The sequence below is a fragment of the Xenopus laevis genome, chromosome 1S (assembly GCF_017654675.1).
Source record: "Xenopus laevis strain J_2021 chromosome 1S, Xenopus_laevis_v10.1, whole genome shotgun sequence".
Taxonomy (NCBI): Eukaryota; Metazoa; Chordata; class Amphibia; order Anura; family Pipidae; genus Xenopus; species Xenopus laevis.
In genome coordinates this window covers 136,951,542-136,971,293 of record NC_054372.1, presented here as the reverse complement: position 1 = coordinate 136,971,293, position 19,752 = coordinate 136,951,542, and the positions used below count along the sequence as shown (strand labels likewise).

Below are 19,752 nucleotides of genomic sequence, written 5' to 3'. Positions count from 1 at the left end.
GGGCGAAAATTGCCTGACCAATGAGTGAACCATGTTAGACCACATGATTAGCCTTACAAAGAATGGGAAGTGATTGGAGATGTTTTTTTTTGCCCTCCAGCAGAGCTATTGAAGACTGGAGCAACAAAATGCCCAGAATAGCTGTGTGCCATAAAGAAAACCTGAACAATGGATGGACCCAAGTTTTCTTTCAGATTTACCTCCAGTTATATTCCTACTTTTATATATTTATTTATCATTATATATTACTGCATTTTATTTATTAACAGTAAATAGAATAGAGTAAAATAATTGGGTGGCTATGGAAAAGCAACAGCTTTGTAGCCTTCTTGTACCTCTACAAAACATGTGCAATCTACCCTACAGGTAGCAGAATTGTAAACAAAGCAGCTACCTATATCTGTCCCATAAATACAGTGCTGCCTGTGTTTTGCTGAGCTCTATGCATAAGTGTGTGGGGGGGGGGGGGGGGTGTGGGAAGGCACTCCCTGCCTGTCCCATAACTTGCACGCCATTATGATTCAGGTTACTTTATCAGTGCAGGCAGACCCAGGACATTAAAGGAAATACTCTAAATAAGCTCTTGCTCTTCTGAGGTTCCATACAAAAATTTACAACAGATTTTGAATACAAGTGCTCTTACTACGCCTGGTTAATACTACTAATAATAATGGACCCTTATATCCATGGAAATCCAAAATATGATGGACTCATCAAGTGAAAATGTCAAACTTTTGGTATTAAAGAAGTGGAATATTATAGTACAGTAATTGAAATAAAATAGAGATCAGTTATAATTATCATATTGTCCTGCTCTGTGTACATTGTTTGTTCAGACCAAACTGAAACTGGTGAAAATCAGGTAATGGAGAATTAGGAAAACAGATCAACTAAAAACACACAACTTCATCACTGAGTTTCCTGCTGAAAGCCATCCCTTATCCGTAAATCTGTTATCCAGAAAGTTCCAAATTACAAAAGGCACATCTCCCGTAGAGTCCATTTTAAGCGAATAATACCCATTTTTGCTTACATGCATGAATCCATATTGGTGGCAAAACAATCATATTGTTTTGATTCAGGGGCAGATTTATCAAGGGTCGAATTTCAAAGTAATGGGAGTTTTTTTTAACTCCCATAACTTCGAAATTAGAATAAAAAAGACCAATTGAAATTTATTAAAAAAATCTACGTTTTTAACTTCGGGTGAATATGCTTGTATTCCAATAGTTCGAATTGAAGTTTTAGCGCAATCGATCGAATTCTAATCAAAATATTTGCCCCACAAAAAATTTGATTTTTTAGAGTCCACCAAATGACTCCAAGTAGGTTCTAGGAGGTACCCCATAGGCTAAAATAGCAATTCGGCAGGTTTTAGATGGCAAATGGTCGAAGTCGAAGTTTTAAAGAGACAGTACATAATAAATTTCAATATTCGAATAGTCGTTTTTTTTTTTTCAAATCTAATTTTGGCCTATTCGATAGTCAAAGTAAACAAAAATCAAAAATAGCTTGAAATTTGATAAATCTGTCCTTTAATGTTTAAATGTTTTAGCAGACTTAAGGTATTGTTATACAAATTATGGAAAGAATCCTTCTCAGGAAAACCCCAGAATTCCATATAATACATTTTTTTTTACCTATACCTCTTTGCTGAAAGGCCTCCCTACAGCAAAAAAATAGTAATTTTGAAAACAAGCTCTTCCTTCAAGATGTCATACTTTAAGCATGCTTAGCTGAATATATTATATTTATAGCCTGCAGCGAACAAACATTACAGATAACTAGCAAAGCTGGTCAACAGCCAAACCATCACTTTTGATATTTTAATTGAAGCATCTACATGAATTGGCACTGGAGTCCATGAACATTCATTTGGCTTGACACAGAGTTGTTTTCATATTACCCTGTATATAAAAATCTGCTGGTAAATGTGCCTGGGTAACACACCATTTACAGTAGTCAAAGTCAAAGTAAGTCAAAGTAAACTTTATTGTCATCTCAGCAGTATACGAATATACAGTGAGATGAGACGACGTGGCTCCAGCTAGTACATATCACAAAAAGGCACTTAAAAATACACAATAAATATGTAAACATGAAATGTGCAATATATAGGCAGAAATTGGATATATACATGTGTTAGCCTTTAGAATTGTGCAAATAAATTAACAGTTCACAAAGTTAAGTTCACAGTTCAGGTGTGTCTGGAATGTAGTGGGAGGGCAGGCAGTGAGTTGAGGAGTCTGATAGCTTGCGGAAAAAAGCTTTTGTGCAGCCTGTTGTTCGGGCTTTAATACTGCGAAAGCGTCTGCTGGATGGGAGCAGCGTGAACAGTCCGTGTGAGGGGTGTGTGGAATCCAGTGCAGTGCAGGAGGCCTTTCTTACACAGCGCTTGTGGAAGCTGCCCTGCAGTGATGGAAGAGCCGCTCCAATGATGTTGCCAGCTGCTCTGACAGTCCGCTGTAGACTTTTCTGGTCAGCAGAGCTGGCACTACTGTACCAGATGGAGATGCAGCTCGTCAGGACGCTCTCTATGGTGCCCCTGTAGAACACTGTGAGGGTGGGAGGCAGAAGGCTGGCCCGTTTCAGTAGTCTTAGGAAATGAAGACGCTGCTGAGCCTTTTTGGTGATGGAGGTCATCAGAGATGTGGACTCCCAGGAATTTGGTGTTCTTTACTGTCTCTACTGTGGAGCCGTTGATGTTGAGTGGTGTGTGAGCAGGGAGAGTTCTTCTGAAGTCGAAGATCATGTCTTTCATTTTATCCACATTCAGTGACAGGTTGTTCTCACTGCACCAGACCACCAGCTGCTGAACCTCATCTCTGTACGCCAACTCGTCGTTGTGGTTGATGAGCCCCACCACAGTTGTGTCATCGGCGAACTTGATGATGTGGTTTGAGCTGTGTCTAGCTATGCAGTCATGTGTCAGCAATGTGTACAACAACGGGCTGAGAACACATCCTTGAGGAACTCCTGTGCTCAATCTGATGGTGCTGGAAACCTTGTCGCCGATACGAACAGACTGAGTCCTCTCTGACAGAAAGATCCAATTGCACAAAGTGGTACTCAATCCGAGCTCTCTTAGTTTCCCACTCAGCTTTTGAGGGATGATGGTATTGAATGCTGAGCTAAAGTCTATAAACAGCATTCTCACATAACTGTATTTCTTGTCCACATGAGTTAGTGAGAGGTGGAGTACAGAAGATATGGCATCCTCAGTTGACCTGTTTGGCCAATATGCAAATTGTAGTCAGTCCAGTGAGTGGTGGAGGGTGCTCTTGTTGTGTGCCATCATCACAAGTCTCTCGAAGCATTTCATGATGACCGGGGTTAGTGCAACAGCGCGGCAGTCATTCAGGCAGGTTATTGAAGATTTGACACTGGAATGATGGTGGTGGACTTGAAGCATGTGGGGATGATCATCTGGCTTAGATATGTGTTGAAAATGTCAGTGAGGACGTCAGCCAACTGATCAGCACAGTCTCTGAGCACACGACCAGGAATGTTGTCTGGTCCGACAGCCTTTCGTGGATTGACCTTGGTTAAGGTTCGCCTCACGTCGGCCGTGGGTAGACAGATGACTTGGTCGGTGAGAGGAGGCGTGGCTTTCCTCACAGGCTCTTTGTTTATTATGTCAAATCGTGCGTAGAACTTGTTCAGTTCCTCTGGGAGTGTGGCGTCTTCGTCGCTGCTGCTCAGGGCAGGCTTGTACTGTGTGACAGCCTGAATGCCTTGCCATAAGTTGCGTGAGTCTTTTGAGTTGTCGAAATGATTTTGAATCTTCAGTGTGTACTCCTGCTTTGCTTGTCGGATGGTTCGAGAGAGGTTGGCCCTGGCTATTTTAAGAGCAACTCTGTCCCCTGATCGGAAAGCGGCATCTCTCTCTCTTAGCCGTGCATGAACCTTTGCTGTAAAACAGGGTTTTTCGTTGGCTCTCGTGGTGACAGTTTTGGAGACAGTAACATCCTCTATGCATTTGTTGATGTAGCAGGTCACAGAGTCTGTGTACTCCTCCAAGTTGATGGAGCCATTGTGGGTAGCAGCTTCCCTGAACATGTTCCAATCTGTGCAGTCGAAACAGTCCTGAAGTGCTTCCACAGCTCCAGTCGGCCAGACTGTGATGGTTTTTCTGGCTGGTTTTGTGCGTTTGAACAGCGATGTGTATGTGGGTGATAACATCACTGTCCGGTGATTGGAGGAACCTATGTGGGCGCGCGCGAAGGCTTTGTAGGCGCCGCGCACGGTCGTGTAGACTTTGTCCAAACAGTTCTCTCCCCTTGTGGCAAAGTTCACATGTTGAAAGAATTTGGGAAGCACTGACTTCAGGTTCGTGTGGTTGAAATCGCCAGCAACAACGATAAATCTGTCCGGGTGTGTTGTTTGAAGCTTGTTGATAGCCTCGTACAGCTCTCCTAGCACCAGGTTAACATTTGAGCTAGGCGGCAAGTACACAGCAACCACTAGTACTGCAGTAAATTCCCTCGGCATATAGAAAGGCCGACATTTAACAATTAAAAACTCCACTTGTGCTGAGCTGTGGCGAGTCAATTCAGCAGAATTCGTGCACCAGAGTTTGTTGATATAGATGCACAAGCCGCCACCTCGGCTCTTGCCGGACAATGCGGCATTTCTGTCGGCTGGGTAGCAGGCTAGCTCGGCTAGCTGGATAGCCGAGTCAGCGATGTTTGTGTTTAGCCATGTTTCCGTGAAAATAAAGATGCAACAGTCCTTTATTTCTCGCTGGCTTGAATGCTGAAGCCACAGATGATCCATCTTGTTGTCCAAGGAGCGAACGTTCGAGAGCAGGATTGACGGTAGCGCTGGTCGGACTGGGTTAGCCTTTAGCCTGGTGCTAACGCCCGAATGCTTTTCTCGCTTTTGTTTACGAGAGCAGCGCTTGGGTCTCGGCCAGCAGCATCTCGCAGTCCCGGTCTTTGTTCTGAGCTCCGGTGCTGTTAGCAAGCCCAGACTCAGCAGAATCTCTATCAGCAGATTTGGCGTAGAAGTTGTGCATCTCTTCCCGATTTCGAGCAGAGTGTGTCATAGGTAGTACGCATGGTGACTAATAGTAATACAAAAACAAACCGGACAAACGTGTGAAAATTTTTTTTTTAAATAAATAAATAAAAATAAACTGTTTTTATACTGTATTCGCTGGAGCACATTTAGCCGCTGCCAGTTGTGGCGCTGCCCCACTAGGCCCACAGTCTCCCCCGGGGTGCCCTGCAGTTCAGGCCTCCAGCTCAGTCCCGGGTACCTCTACAACTCGAGTCCCTGGCTTCTGTCGAGGAGATAGGCCCCGTTTTGTTCTCCGACTCTGTGTGCTAGAGAGCCCGTTTTTCCTCCTTTAGGCAGCGGATGTCCCTTTTAGGCTGCTGGTGTGTGAGATGTTGGCAGAAGGGGACTTGTAATATTAATGCCAAAATAGTACTAGATTTTCATTTGCAGGATCCCACTACACAAGCTACATTCCCATAACTGCACAAATAAAAATAGTCCATTGTTTCTTCTAAATCAGGGGTGTCCAACCTGCAGCCCGAGGGCCGGATGCGGCCAAGGATGGATATGAACGCGGCCCAGCTTGAAACGTTCAGTTCCCTGAGGAAACGTCATAATAATATAATAATAGACCTATTTATTATTCAGGTGTCCCATATTTAGTGTATAGCTCCATCTGGTTATCCAACTGGTATTGTAGTTCTTTTCTGCATATTTTCTTTACTTTTACAAATCAAAATTTTTTTTTTCTTTTTCCAATGTGGCCCAGAGAAGCCAAAAGGTTGGACACCCGCTATTCTAAATGAATCAAATATCCTATCTTGAAGGCTCCATGGGCAGATTTACTAAAGGGCAAAGTGACTAACGCTGGGGATGATTCGCCAGCGTTACCGCTTTCAGTCACTTTGCTGATTTACTAACAGGCGCAGGCATCAATTCACTAGTGAAGAAGATAGTCACTATTGGTGATTCGTGTTATGTTTTGGGTAGCCGAAGATGAGGAGAGGATAACAGTGCTTTATTAGCAGGCTCTCAAGCAGCCATTACACAACAGTAACTTTCACTTTTACTTTTAAGCTGTCAGGAAGTATGCACAGTATAAGTCTGAGCACAGTGACATCTACAGGCCATTTGTATAAACACCACAATTTTCGGGCATTAAAACAACTGTATTGACTTTATTAAGGTTCCCTGGACATGTGTAGTTATCAGTGGAAATGTAATGTATTAGATGCAACATGTAACATAAATAGCTCCATCCAACTTTAAATTTCCCGCCGTATGCAAGACCTCTAACGAAGTTGTGCTAGGCAGAATTGTATGCTAGCGCATCTTCACTTTGATTTGCTCACTTTATCGCTGGCGAATTTTCGCCGTTTAGTAAATTTACCCCCATGTGCCTACATTGATTTCACATGCAAAAATGTATCATCTCAAACAATCTCTTATGACTTTAACAGGCAGGACACAAAGAAAAAATGGAGCACTAAGATGACAGAAATGTCACTGCTATAAAGCCTGAAACATTCCGTCTGTGTGTTGTTCATCTTTTAAACGTAGGTGCCAGGGCTGATGAATAACACATTTGCAAGAACATCACCATAATGATTTATCACATAAACATCAGGTGTCAGCTGTAATCAAATTACATTTTTTTTCATCATAGGAACATTTTCACGGTTAAGCACCTGACTTTCACACATTTTCATAATGTTATGAGTTTGTATAAGAAAAGAATTACTGAAATTTGCTCTACTGCTGAAACATAAGTATGACTTCTGCTACTCTGAATGATGTAGTGCTGCAGACACTTGAAATGATAACTACAGCAGGTCTAAGTTCTTCAGGCAATTAAAAAAACCATACTGCATAGAGACAATATAGTGCTTACGACATGTGATGGGAGAATTTTTTGGAAAAGTAAAACGGTACAGATTCGCCCATCACTACTAATAAACTTAAACAATTTTGTCTTTCATTAGTAATAAACTGAAATATTCTGGGGACGGTTTATTAAAATGCAACCTTTTTGGATCGGCTTTTTGACACCCAAAGATCAGGAAATGTTGTGAAAAAAAGCACAGCTTTTTCTGTAACTATTATGTGACACAACTGTGACAATTCCAAATACGCATTACTCCAGCTAAAACCTGTTAATAACATGTAAGTCAATGGCAGATGTCCCTTTAACTACTGGAAGATTTTTGTTTGAATGTTGTTTTAGAGGTTTTGGGGTGTTTCCATTTGGTGACTTTTCGGCAACTTTTCTTATTTGCGCTTTTTCAGTTGGGATTTTTAAATAAATTTCATGACATTCGTGGTTTTTGAGAAAGTGAGTTTAGTCGTGGTTTCAAAAACCTCTAAAAGAACACTTTTGATAAACAGGCCTTCATGTATAGCTGACCAACATCTCAATCTAAGGGGGTTATTTATTAAGCTCCAAATTTTTTCTGGTCGGACTTTTAAAACGGAAGATACGATTTTTTGGAGGGTAAAAAATTTTTTTTTGGGGTTTATTAAAATTTGATGGTGTTAAAAGTCCAATGAAAAAAGTATTCCAACTCAGACCTGTCGAGAACATGTAAAAGTCAATGGCAGATGTCCCGTTTTGAATGGTAAGATTTTCCGAGTTGAGGTGGGTTTCAAAAAAAATCCTAGGTTTTAGGGGATTTTACGAAAAAAATCTGAGCGCATAATCTTAAAAAAAATATAGCATTTGGATTTTTTACGTTTTTATTGTCACTTTTTCTGCATGAGAAAAAATCATGAAAATGTATTTATAGTACACTATAGTACTCATTACACTAACGATGGAGCCACCCCCCCCCCTTGACCCACTCCGACGCTAACGTTTTAATCGCGGAGCAGGAGAGGAAGGGGCCTCAGGATCGCCCCTTGAGCCTTGCGTTATCATTTTCTCATCTGTCCTTGGGATCTTAACGATGGCTCTAGGCTGTGTACATGCACAGTAGAGTGAAATCAGAAAAGGCCATATTTTTGCTTTATTGTCCAGGTTTTCAGTCCAGGACCACACTGAAAATACCACAGACAGGTAACAAGATAGCAAGAGAACCGTTTTTCAGCCAAGAGGAGCACAAGCCCACAGTCCGAGTTAAGTGATTATAATCAACAATGTGACCTTTCCTTGTCATTTAATTTATATAATTACATAGAAGTTAAGGTTGAACAGAAGATAATCAGTATATTTGTTAAATGGATTCTGTCAAAAAGCACCACTGGTTCTAGATTTTGAAGACACCACCTCCCTTTGTTTTTGGCAATACTCCCTGCTTTACCTCACCTAAATGCAGTTCCGATGCAGGTATATTATAACCCAACATACAGTAATCACAGGCCAGAAACCCCTCATTTGTTTAATAATTTCTAGGAGAATGTAGATCTGAAGTAACTGAGCCTTCATAATTTAATGAAGATATGAAATTTAAACCTGTAATGCTATAGCCCAAAATGTATTTGATTATATGTTTATACTGTACATAACAATGGATGCTATTTTGTACTGGCAAATCAAAAATGATAAAATGTTGATTGTTCCTTGTTTCTCTTAAAAAATAATTCTGTGCAGAGTAGGGTTAGGCTGAAAGGCAGAGAGTGCATTATTTGCTATTCAACACCCACCACCTTATTCCTGTGGCCATTGATGAAAATTACAGGTTACGCTGATTACTAGAAAAAAGAATCCTCTACAGTGAAGCAGCAATCAGGCAAATGGCAGGAAGGGCAGAAACACTTGTATTAAATCCCACTTTTCTTTCATCAGCAGAGAAGCTTATTTCTTACTATGGTGCACAAAAGTCCTTTACACAGCAACTAACTGCAAATGGATGGAGAACTCCAGAAATCCCTGTTGGGCTGAAGCACTTCAGGGCTACTTTTAAAACATAACTGTCTCTTTTGGAAACCCCTTATTCACTTAACACACAAAAGGAATTTATAAGAGTCCACTGGGCCAATTGTCTGAAATGTAGGGTTATGAGCCAGAGGCAACCTGCTGAAATACAAATAAAGTTTATAGATTACAGGATAGTCCTGACTTTCTAACAAAGTGATTGTTCTCGTTCAGTCAGCCATATTTCCAGTAGAGTGTCATATAATGTGATCCACTGAGGCATATACTTATAATTAGTCTTGCTTGTGAAACAATGCCGCATTTGCTACTTTGTGGAGTAAAAGCTATCCAGTACAGATTCATGTATTCTGAAGAGAATATTTTATTACACTTGACAACAGCCTTTTGCTGGCATATAAATACCATTCTATAACAGGCAGTTCTGTGAATCGATGCTGAATTAGTGTATTGCTAGTGTTTTAAAAAGCTCTACAATTGGATAATGCCACAATCTAGTATCAGGGGGTCAGTAGGTGATCAACAAATGATTAGTTTTATTTGAGTACCAACAACTTGATTTAGGCCTTGTTTTTCCTCTAACTAATGCATTTGAAGTCATTACTTAGTCCATAATTCTTGCCATTATTTGCTAGCACTACATTTACTGACTGAGAGAGCTACAACAATTTTGCATTCAAACCCGGAGCTACTGTAGCTGGTTACAGACAACTCCCCTAGAAAAGAAAAACTTCTGCTTTATTTGTCCGGCTAGGTTTTAATGCTAAAAGCCACATACATCGGAAAGATGCTGCAAATATTTGCTGTCATTCTGTCCATCATCTGGAGATTTACTGATGGGATTAAGCCCTGAAGCCCATGGTTTTTTTTGCCAGGCTAACTGTAAATCACATACATTTTCCAAATAACCTGTCATACAATCAATGTGACATCCCAGAGAATGTCAGTCTTGATCTTTGTCACAATGGCTGACAATACCTGTTGATTTCTTACACATGAGTGTGTCACTTATTACTAGCAAATGGCATCTTTCTAAATTACTATCCTTGTGTCTGTCATACTCATGATCACCCCCTGACTGGTTTAATATGTTCAAGTTCATATTTTATATAATATGTTCAAGTTCATAGCTTTGCCTGTTCTTTTAAAGGAACACCGTCACATAGTCTGTTATCTTTCCACAGTCTGGTCAATAACTGACATTACCTGTGTGCTTGTTCGCGAAACAGCGCAAAATGTGTCTTGCGTTTTTCCGACGCCGGCGAAATTTTTTTTTTTACGCCGGCTAATTTTTCGGGCGAATTTTCGCAGGCATTTTGCGAATTTATTGGCTGGTGGCGAATCACGCAAAGTCGCGCTTGGCAAATAAATTCGCCCATCACTATTAATGATATCTACCTCCTCGTATATTTAACAGTGTGGAATAACACAGGGAAAAGGGGTTAAAGGGCTAAGAAACAAAAACAATAAAAGTGAATGGTACATTCCAGGTTTTTAGACAAACATTCCATTATCATTTAAGAAGGCTTCTTAACACTAATCTAGCCTTTCAAACAAAACACCTCACTGTCTTCAGACCTCAGCAATGCTGCTGTAACAGTGGCATCCCCTTATATTATAATATTTGCAATAAATTATTACATTTTAAATTTTAAATTCTCCTCTCTACAGTAAGCAAAAAACTGTATGTTGCCGTCAATGTACAGCTACCCTTTTGCTTCAAGTTTAAGGTAGAATGTGGTATTCTGTGGCATAAACAATGGTAAAATTATAATATACAGGTATAAGGACCCAAAACACATTGACCAAGGAAAATGCTATATTCACTTTGCAGACACTTCAATACGTAATGCAGATCTGATCAGTCTGATTCAGCTCAGCATATGGCTGGCCAAATTTGGCCCAGATCTGCTCTTTTGGTGTCCTTGCCAAACAAGTAGATCTGGCCATGTATGGACACCTTAAAACATGGACAATTATTCCTAGAGTAGACTGAGAGCTTTCAACTACTATAAGATGTACTTCCTCACTTGAGGGCTTTTTTTTCTTCATTAGTTCATTCAGATCCTCATCATTCCTTTTCAAAAGTTCAGTTTTTTCACGTTCATCTGCCTGGCAATAAAACATTGACAGAAAGAGATTACTAAGGTAATTTTTTAGAAAAGTTCAGTAAATATCCCTCAAATATTTTTCACCTAATTTAAAGGGGCACTTATAGTCCTTTCTTCTAAATTAGTTCAATGAATTACAAGAATGAGGATTGTGGTGAACATTCCTTTTCCCTGCCTGGATATTTTGTGTACCAAAAAGGGCAAATTAAAAATTGTACTTTCATTTTGCTCATTCCTGGCAGAAGAGTAATTTGCTCTTCCCAGATACACCCCCAATTAAATGAATTCATGACAGAAGGGGCTTATTTACAAATAGTTATTAACTCTCTTTAGCACTCTGATCACAAGTGCAGCTAGAGCATTATAGGGCATTGCCAACAACACAATATTGCAATAAGCAATTCCCATAACAGACAATAAAAATGGAAACAATAAAATACAATTTTGCCTAAACTTGAGTGCTAGGTTGAGATTCCATCTCATTGTCAGTCAGGAAAACTCTTCTAGCAAGGGAAGGTAGCAAGGGAAATAACTAAACAATAACTCATAAGTGCTTTGTAATAAGAAATAATCTTTTTTTTATACTTAAAATAGAATGCATTTTCAAGTTCCATTAATTTTTTCTTAAATCTGCACATATAGTTTCTTAAAATGTTGGGTTTGTGTACATTTATGGTTTACTAAATGGACTAAAGATCTGCAGCATCGTAACATACTACATTCTTTTATCTGGCAATGATGCCACTTCCTGGCTGCTTGTCAACCAATTAGCAAAGACTTACTTTCTAGTGCATGTTGGATATGTAAGCAACGATAAATCTGGGGATGACCATTTGCATATCCCTCATTACATTAAATAATTAAGGAAGATCTGTCTTAAACTCTGGTTTATAAAGTACTTGACATTATTGGCTGTAATGATTATGCATTAGTTATGCAGCAAGTTGACATAATAACCTTAACATGTCAAATGGAATTTAGTATATGCAAAGATAGCATAGATCTTTTCATTTAAGGTAATATACAACCATTTCAATCAGGTTGCATTAACATGGCACTTATTTTATTATAGTATTAACAAAATGTGCTTTTCTGTATAATCTGTGTGTCAGGGATGGCTTTGATGGTGAATACAGACATAGATAAGTGAGCAGAATATGTTAAGAGACCATATATTTGGAGACCATCCTTATACAGAAAGCATAAATGAGTTTTAAGAACATAATGCTGAAATTACAGTACTTGAAACTTAATTGGTATTGTATAAAGTGCATATGTGTCAAATTGTTTCTTTGCAGGGTGGAATGACAATTTGAAAAAGTCACCGTACGTTCATTTCCCTTTATTTTCATCTTTTAAGGAAGATATTTAAGGACAAATGTACAATCATAAACTATTTGCTTTTTTGCACCCAGTACCTTCAATGGTATTTAGTAGTGATGGGCGAATTTGTGCCGTTTCGCTTCACCGAAAAATTCGTGAATTTCGCGCGAAATTTGTGAAACAGCCGTTTCGCTTCACTGAAAAATTCATGAATTATGCGCGAAATTTGTGAAACAGCGAAAAATCCACGAAAAGGTGTCTTGTTTTTGAAGGTTTTTTGGCGAAAATGTGCCGGCGTCCAAAAAACGCAAATTTATTCGCCAGCGGCGAATTGTGCAAATTTGCCGCAAATTCGCGCCTGGCAAATAAATTCGCCCATCACTAGTATCTAGCAGTATCTTGCATTTCAAGGTATGTTTAAAACTGTTGTTGTAAGCTGCCCCCCCCCCTTAACAAGGTTATAGATAGGAAACAGCATTGTCTTAAAATAGTTTGAAGAATATCTAGGTAAGGAAATACAATTAAATGACCCTGCAGCTGGGCTTTCAAGTGTATGTAGGGGAGTATGCTCCTGGCTTAGGTTGGTGGTCCATAGCTTTCTTTATTACTTTCCATGGCCCACTTAGTTTAGTATAATGGTCTTGCAAATTTTAGAAAGGGACATGGCCTCATGGTTTTGCAGATAAGGACAGGTGAAATTATTCCGTAACATGGGCAATACCTTGAGTGTTGTAATCAGTGTACTACAGAGACTAATTTACAGAGATTATGAATCAGTCCCTGCCCCAGTGGTGCTTACACTCTAAGTCACTATCATATTTACACAGAGCGGGGTCTGTTTCATCAAGAGTCAAGTAACTGTCTGTTTTGGAGTGTAGGAGGACACTGATGTACCCAGAGGAAACTCACAAGGACAGGATTACCATTTGATTTTGTTTTTTCACTATAATATATATACAGGAATGGGACCTGTTATCCAGAATGCTTGGGACCAGGGGTATTCTGGATAATGGATCTTTCCATAAATTGGATCTTCCTACCTTAAGTCTACTAGAAAATCATCTAAACATGAAATAAACTCAATAGGCTGGCTCTTCTTCCAAAAAAGATTAATCATATCTTAATTTGAATCAAATACAGGATAATGTTTTATTATTGGAAATAAAAAGGAAATCATTTTTTAAAAATTGGATTATTTGGATGAAGTTTATGGGAGATGAACTTTTCTTAATTCTGAGCTTTCTGGATAACGGGTTCCCAGATAATGGGTTCCAGGCCTGTACTGTGAATAGAATCATATTATTTTTGTAGCAGCCTAGCAATATCACAAATTCATTTTGTTAAGAAAATCCACGTCATGCTTTAGGTTAAGCAGATATTTTCTCAGGGGACATAGCACATAGAAACATTAAAGCTGAATTTGAATTAAAAAAATGTAACTTACATTTTATTAAATATTACATTATTAAGATCCTCTAAATCTTTGATTTATTCAGTTTGATTCTGTTTAAGGCAAACATGAAAATAATTATTCTCTTCAGTTGTCTTAATTTTTCCTACTCCACATTTCAGTGACCTTCTTTTAAAACTAATTTTCCATTGCATTAAACAAGGGTTTAATCCATATTGACCTTCAAATGTTTTTAACAACCTTAGCCTTCATCATGCCTTCAAGAGAATGCTAGCCATTGTAGCTCAACAACCATATCAAGGATAAAAGCCAACTATACCTGGCAAACCAGACCTTTCATGTCATCACACAATAGATTACACAGTAGAGTCAAGTGAGCAAGTGCTGGTTACCATGTTTTTGTTTCTTGAAAGATTCTCGAGCTCCATGTGCAAACTATCAAGCTCAATGGACAAAGATTTCTGACACTTCAACACCTCTGTCTCACTTTCTTCAAGCTGCAACAAGCAAGAGCAACACATTAATACAGAAAATAAAATGTTAATGACAACATAATATGAAACTAATTAAGCTGGGATATAAACTGTAAATAAGTGTGAGGTTTTATCATCAAAACACAAGCTAATGAGTAAAACACAGTCTTTTATTCAATACAAGACAGTGCAAGATGCAAAATCACCCTGTACTGTTCAGGGACAGAAAGAGCTGCTTCAATGTTATTACTGTATTGATCAAATGTTCTGCATTTCCATCATGTTCTACAATAAACAGTCTTAATAAAAATCAATCCATCTCAAAATATACTTCAGCAAAACATCTGAAGAGTTGGAACTCATGCAACTGCTTTTACGTCAACATTCATTTAAACCTAAATAAAAAATACATAAAGTAGATATTTCTTCTGCTGAAAACATCTTAACAGTGAAATATGGGAGATCAAAGAGAACATGTTGTTTCATTAAAAATGCAACTGGAAAAATTCCATTTTGATGGATCTTATACTGCATTTCCTTTTCATTATCGTTATACAACCTCCATGGCCATTAAAATCAGCCATTCGGGATTTCATAAACAGACACAATAAGCATAGTAATATATATATATATATTGATGAAATAAACACTGTCTTTTTGAAGAAAATCCTGGTGTGCTTCAGCTTCTCCTGTATATATATATATATATATATATATATATATATATATATATATATATATATATATATATATATATATCAATCAAAAAAGTCCAGACAACTTGCTTTGTGATCAAGAAAAAACTTTTATCAAGCAAGTATTTAAGTACAACGTTTCGAAGCTCCCGCTTCTTTATCAAGCAATACAGATTACACTGACTTCATATCCTTTTAAAGCCATGTGTATAGACCACACCCATCAAGTGGGATGTGGTTTGTCATGTGTTACCCAACAACCAATAGGTATACATATAATTTCGGTATTCCAACAGTGTCCATTTAGGACAATGATAGCATGCAAAGATTAAAGTAACAATATGCAACTACGTACAATAAGTTATAAGTAATCATGATGTCATATTCAATTAGTCCCAACAATCCACTAGTAAAGTGTTACAAACATATCTTTCAATCACATGAAAGCATACAGGTCATATTCCCTGTTAAGACCTTTAGGGGACATTGTTTGCAATGTATGTATCCAAAATTTTTCTCTTTTTTGGAGTTGTTGGAGTCTATTGCCCCCCCGACGTGGGGGGGCAATAGACTCCAATACAAGAAACCTGAGGGTTGCCACAGAGTGTCGTGCAGAATGGAAATGGGCTGGCACTGGCAGTTTCAATACCTCCTTTCTGATCGTAGATTTATGCTGACTAATGCGATCCCGTATTGGTTGGACCGTCTCCCCAATGTATGCAAGCCCGCAAGGGCACTTAAGCATGTAGACTACAAAATCATTGGCCCCTATTGCGTGCAGCATATCCTGATATCCCAGAATTCCAGGAACCTCCATTGCTGTCCTACAAACGACCACGTAATCTCAGAGATAGGCTTGTAAAAGCAGACCTGGGTACCCAAAGGGTTAACACACAAAGAGTCTTAGCACCACTGACTAATGGTATGTACCCATGTGGTAGGTGTAACCAATGTTCAAGTGTTATACGCACTAATGCTTTTACCCATCCACACTCAGGAAAAAAGTTTGAGTTACGTGGCCACTTCACATGTGACACGGATTTTGTAGTCTACATGCTTAAGTGCCCTTGCGGGCTTGCATACATTGGGGAGACGGTCCAACCAATACGGGATCGCATTAGTCAGCATAAATCTACGATCAGAAAGGAGGTATTGAAACTGCCAGTGCCAACCCATTTCCATTCTGCACGACACTCTGTGGCAACCCTCAGGTTTCTTGTATTGGAGTCTATTGCCCCCCCACGTCGGGGGGGCAATAGACTCCAACAACTCCAAAAAAGAGAAAAATTTTGGATACATACATTGCAAACAATGTCCCCTAAAGGTCTTAACAGGGAATATGACCTGTATGCTTTCATGTGATTGAAAGATATGTTTGTAATACTTTACTAGTGGATTGTTGGGACTAATTGAATATGACATCATGATTACTTATAACTTATTGTACGTAGTTGCATATTGTTACTTTAATCTTTGCATGCTATCATTGTCCTAAATGGACACTGTTGGAATACCGAAATTATATGTATACCTATTGGTTGTTGGGTAACACATGACAAACCACATCCCACTTGATGGGTGTGGTCTATACACATGGCTTTAAAAGGATATGATGTCAGTGTAATCTGTATTGCTTGATAAAGAAGCGGGAGCTTCGAAACGTTGTACTTAAATACTTGCTTGATAAAAGTTTTTTCTTGATCACAAAGCAAGTTGTCTGGACTTTTTTGATTGATATATAATTTGTCCTGTGGACTAGGTCACAGACCAGGGTTAATCTCCACTCCATTTTGTTGGAATATATATATATATATTCACATAATCCAAAAAGCTCCTAGCGCACACCGTTAAAGTGCAATACCTGGGTGCTACCTTCAATGGCTGATTGTATACTTTGTAGAAACGAAGATGCACACCAGGATTTAGCAAAAAAAGGTTAAAATTCCATTTTTATTAATTTACATTAAAAAAGAGCTGGTCAACATTTCAAGGTTGAAAAAGGTCTTAGATTTAGACCGAAATGTTGACCAGCTCTTTTTTAATGTAAATTAATAAAAATGGAATTTTAACCTTTTTGCTAAATCCTGGTGTGCATCTTCGTTTCTACAAAGTATAGAGAGAGAGAGAGAGAGAGAGAGAGAGAGAGAGAGAGAGAGAGAGAGAGAGAGAGAGAGAGAGAGAGAGAGAGAGAGAGAGACATTTTGTGCATACAGGGGTGACCATTTCAGGATACAAAACACATCATAAAAACAACTCCTGCCCACTGGGCTCTACCTTCACACATAAAGTGTTCACTTACTAAACTGGGCCCCTTGTGGACTACTAGTAAGCAAACACATAAGTAGGGGTCACCCCTGTACTCACAAATCTTCTGGGGGATTGCTCAGCCTCCTGGCTTTCCTCAATCAGACAGATAGACCCTCTGTCACTTGGTCTCCTCTCTCTGCACCTTGCAGTAGCAAATGGCATCCCAGCCCCTCTGGGAATTCCTCACACAGGCAGGTGTCCTTCCTGCTCTGTGTCCTGCTCTGAGAGACCTTCCTAGCAGGCCCACTAGAACTAAATACCTTTCCACAGGACAGCCTTCCTGTGGAAGGTGAGAGCCAATCCGTGAGCTGGACTACTAGATTGGAGTACCTGGCTTGCCTGTTCTTTCTAGAATACTCCAGCTTCCAGGACCTGGCCACCAAAGCCTTTAAACAGAGAACATATTCTCTGTCAGTTAACACCTATCTTGGTGCCTACCTCTCCCACTATGGAGATTTTAAAGGGAAAACTCACCTTTCCCCACATTGTTTTGGTCACTCTACCACAATATATATATATATATATACAGTATATGTTACTTTACCTGTGATAAGTGTTGGGAAGTTTAGGGATATCAAGGCCTGGAACAAAAACCTTGTAATGTAACTATATTGGTGGGACTATGTTGAGCTGCTTTTAAGTATATATTACTCACACAGTATATAATTGAAACGTTAATTTTAAAAAAGTACACTGATTATCTAAAAATATTATTTCATTAGCCATATTTAAGGTGCCATAGCAATAAACCTAGATCTGCATATCGGAATTTTCTACCTAGTACCCCACTACTAACCCATCTAGCGATGAGTCATCTTTCACCCCTGAAGTTTTTACCATCCTTAGGTATGTCCAAAGCCATAGTTCTACCCTATACAAGGGTTTACAATTTAAACTGTTATTATGCTTCTTTATTTCAGGTCTCAGATTATGGGGCAGATTTATTAAATTCTAATTCAAATAGTCCAATTTTTTTTTTTGGTCAAAACACTCAAATTTAAATTGTGAATTATCCAAACTTGATTTGAGTATTAATTTGAATTTGAATTTTGAGGTTTATCATATTCTGGCCCTTTAAGAACTCAAATTTGACTATTCGCTACTTAAATCTGCCGATTTGCTGTATAAGTCAATGGGAGAGGCCCAGGGATTGATTTGGTGATGTTTGCAGCCTTCCTGACATTCAAATTTTATTTTGAGAAAAAAAATCTTATTTTTTTTAATTCGATTCAAGTTTTTCTAATTCAAGGGAGTTGTAGTTACAAAGGAACTTTCGTTTCAATGGGGGATGGGTATTTACTTTCTATGTCAAATCCTGTAAGTTCACTTTAAAATGCTAATTGGTTGATTTGTTTCCACACTTGACAAAGAACCTCACAGGGCTAGAAACATGTAGTGCTGAGAATAAAAACAGAAGTTTGAGCAGTTAATCTGCAGTTTCGCCTGATCTTGTTTAACTACAACTCCCTTGGGTATTATTGCTGCACCCTCAGCGGAGGTGCCAACAAGAACTTTGGCTATATAAATTTTATGCTTGTAAAGGTCACACACAGTTTACAATTTTTTCTAATTCAAATCGAATTCGAGTTTTACGGTCGATTCAATTCATCCGAGCAGAAAAAAATTTGATTTTATAAATAAATTTCAATTGGTCGAATTTAAAAAAACTGACATGAATTCGAAATTCAACGCTTGATAAATGTGCCTCTAAGAGTCAATCAGAAATCATTCAGAAATTGCCAAAGGATCAGAACTATCTAAAGCAGGATCTATATAAAGCCAACCAAACTTTATGAGAATTAAGATATATATATATATATAAAATACACAAAATCCATGAATATACTATAAATGATATCCTTATAAACATCTCTTAGTGATGTCATCAGTTAAAAATGAAGCTCGGTGATGTAATTTTTGTCACATGACAAAACTTGTGTATTATAATAAATAAATTACCCTTGCTGGAAAATATAAGGATATTAGACGTAACCTCGGAGTTCCATGACCTGTACAAAAGCACTCATGGACTTCCTCTGTGACTTATAATATCCTGATATTTTACAATAGGGGTACTTTATTCATTATATAATACACAAAAGCTATGAATATCTTGTAAATTATATCCTTATAAACGGTGAGTTCTGATGTCATCAGTTATAAACGGTGAGTTCTGATGTCATTTCTGTCACATGACTCACTGAAATTTGTGTATTATAATAAATAAAGTACCCCCAGTTGTAAAATATGAGGATATTAGAAGTTATCTCGGCGTTCCATGACCTGTATAAAAACACTCTGCCATCGGCCTCGTGTTTTTATATGGTCATGAAACTCCTCGGTAAATTATAATATCCTTATATTTTACAATAGGGGGTACTTTATTCACTATATATAGTTAGGCATTTCAGTCTATAATCAGTGGCTGGGCTTTAGCTGTGGTGATGCAGTATAGCATTGTAAAGTACTTCAACAATGAATGACTTTTACATTATAGTATTGCCCAGTATTTAAGCACTTTTCTGCTGGAAATTGACAGTAAGAAAATAAGATCATTTTATTG

The 19,752-nt window shown here is 38.5% G+C and overlaps 1 pseudogene; it reads right to left on the bottom strand.

Moving 5' to 3' along the window:
* LOC108705073 overlaps positions 1-19,752 on the bottom strand; it is a 260,667-nt pseudogene that overhangs the window by 62,105 nt on the left and 178,810 nt on the right.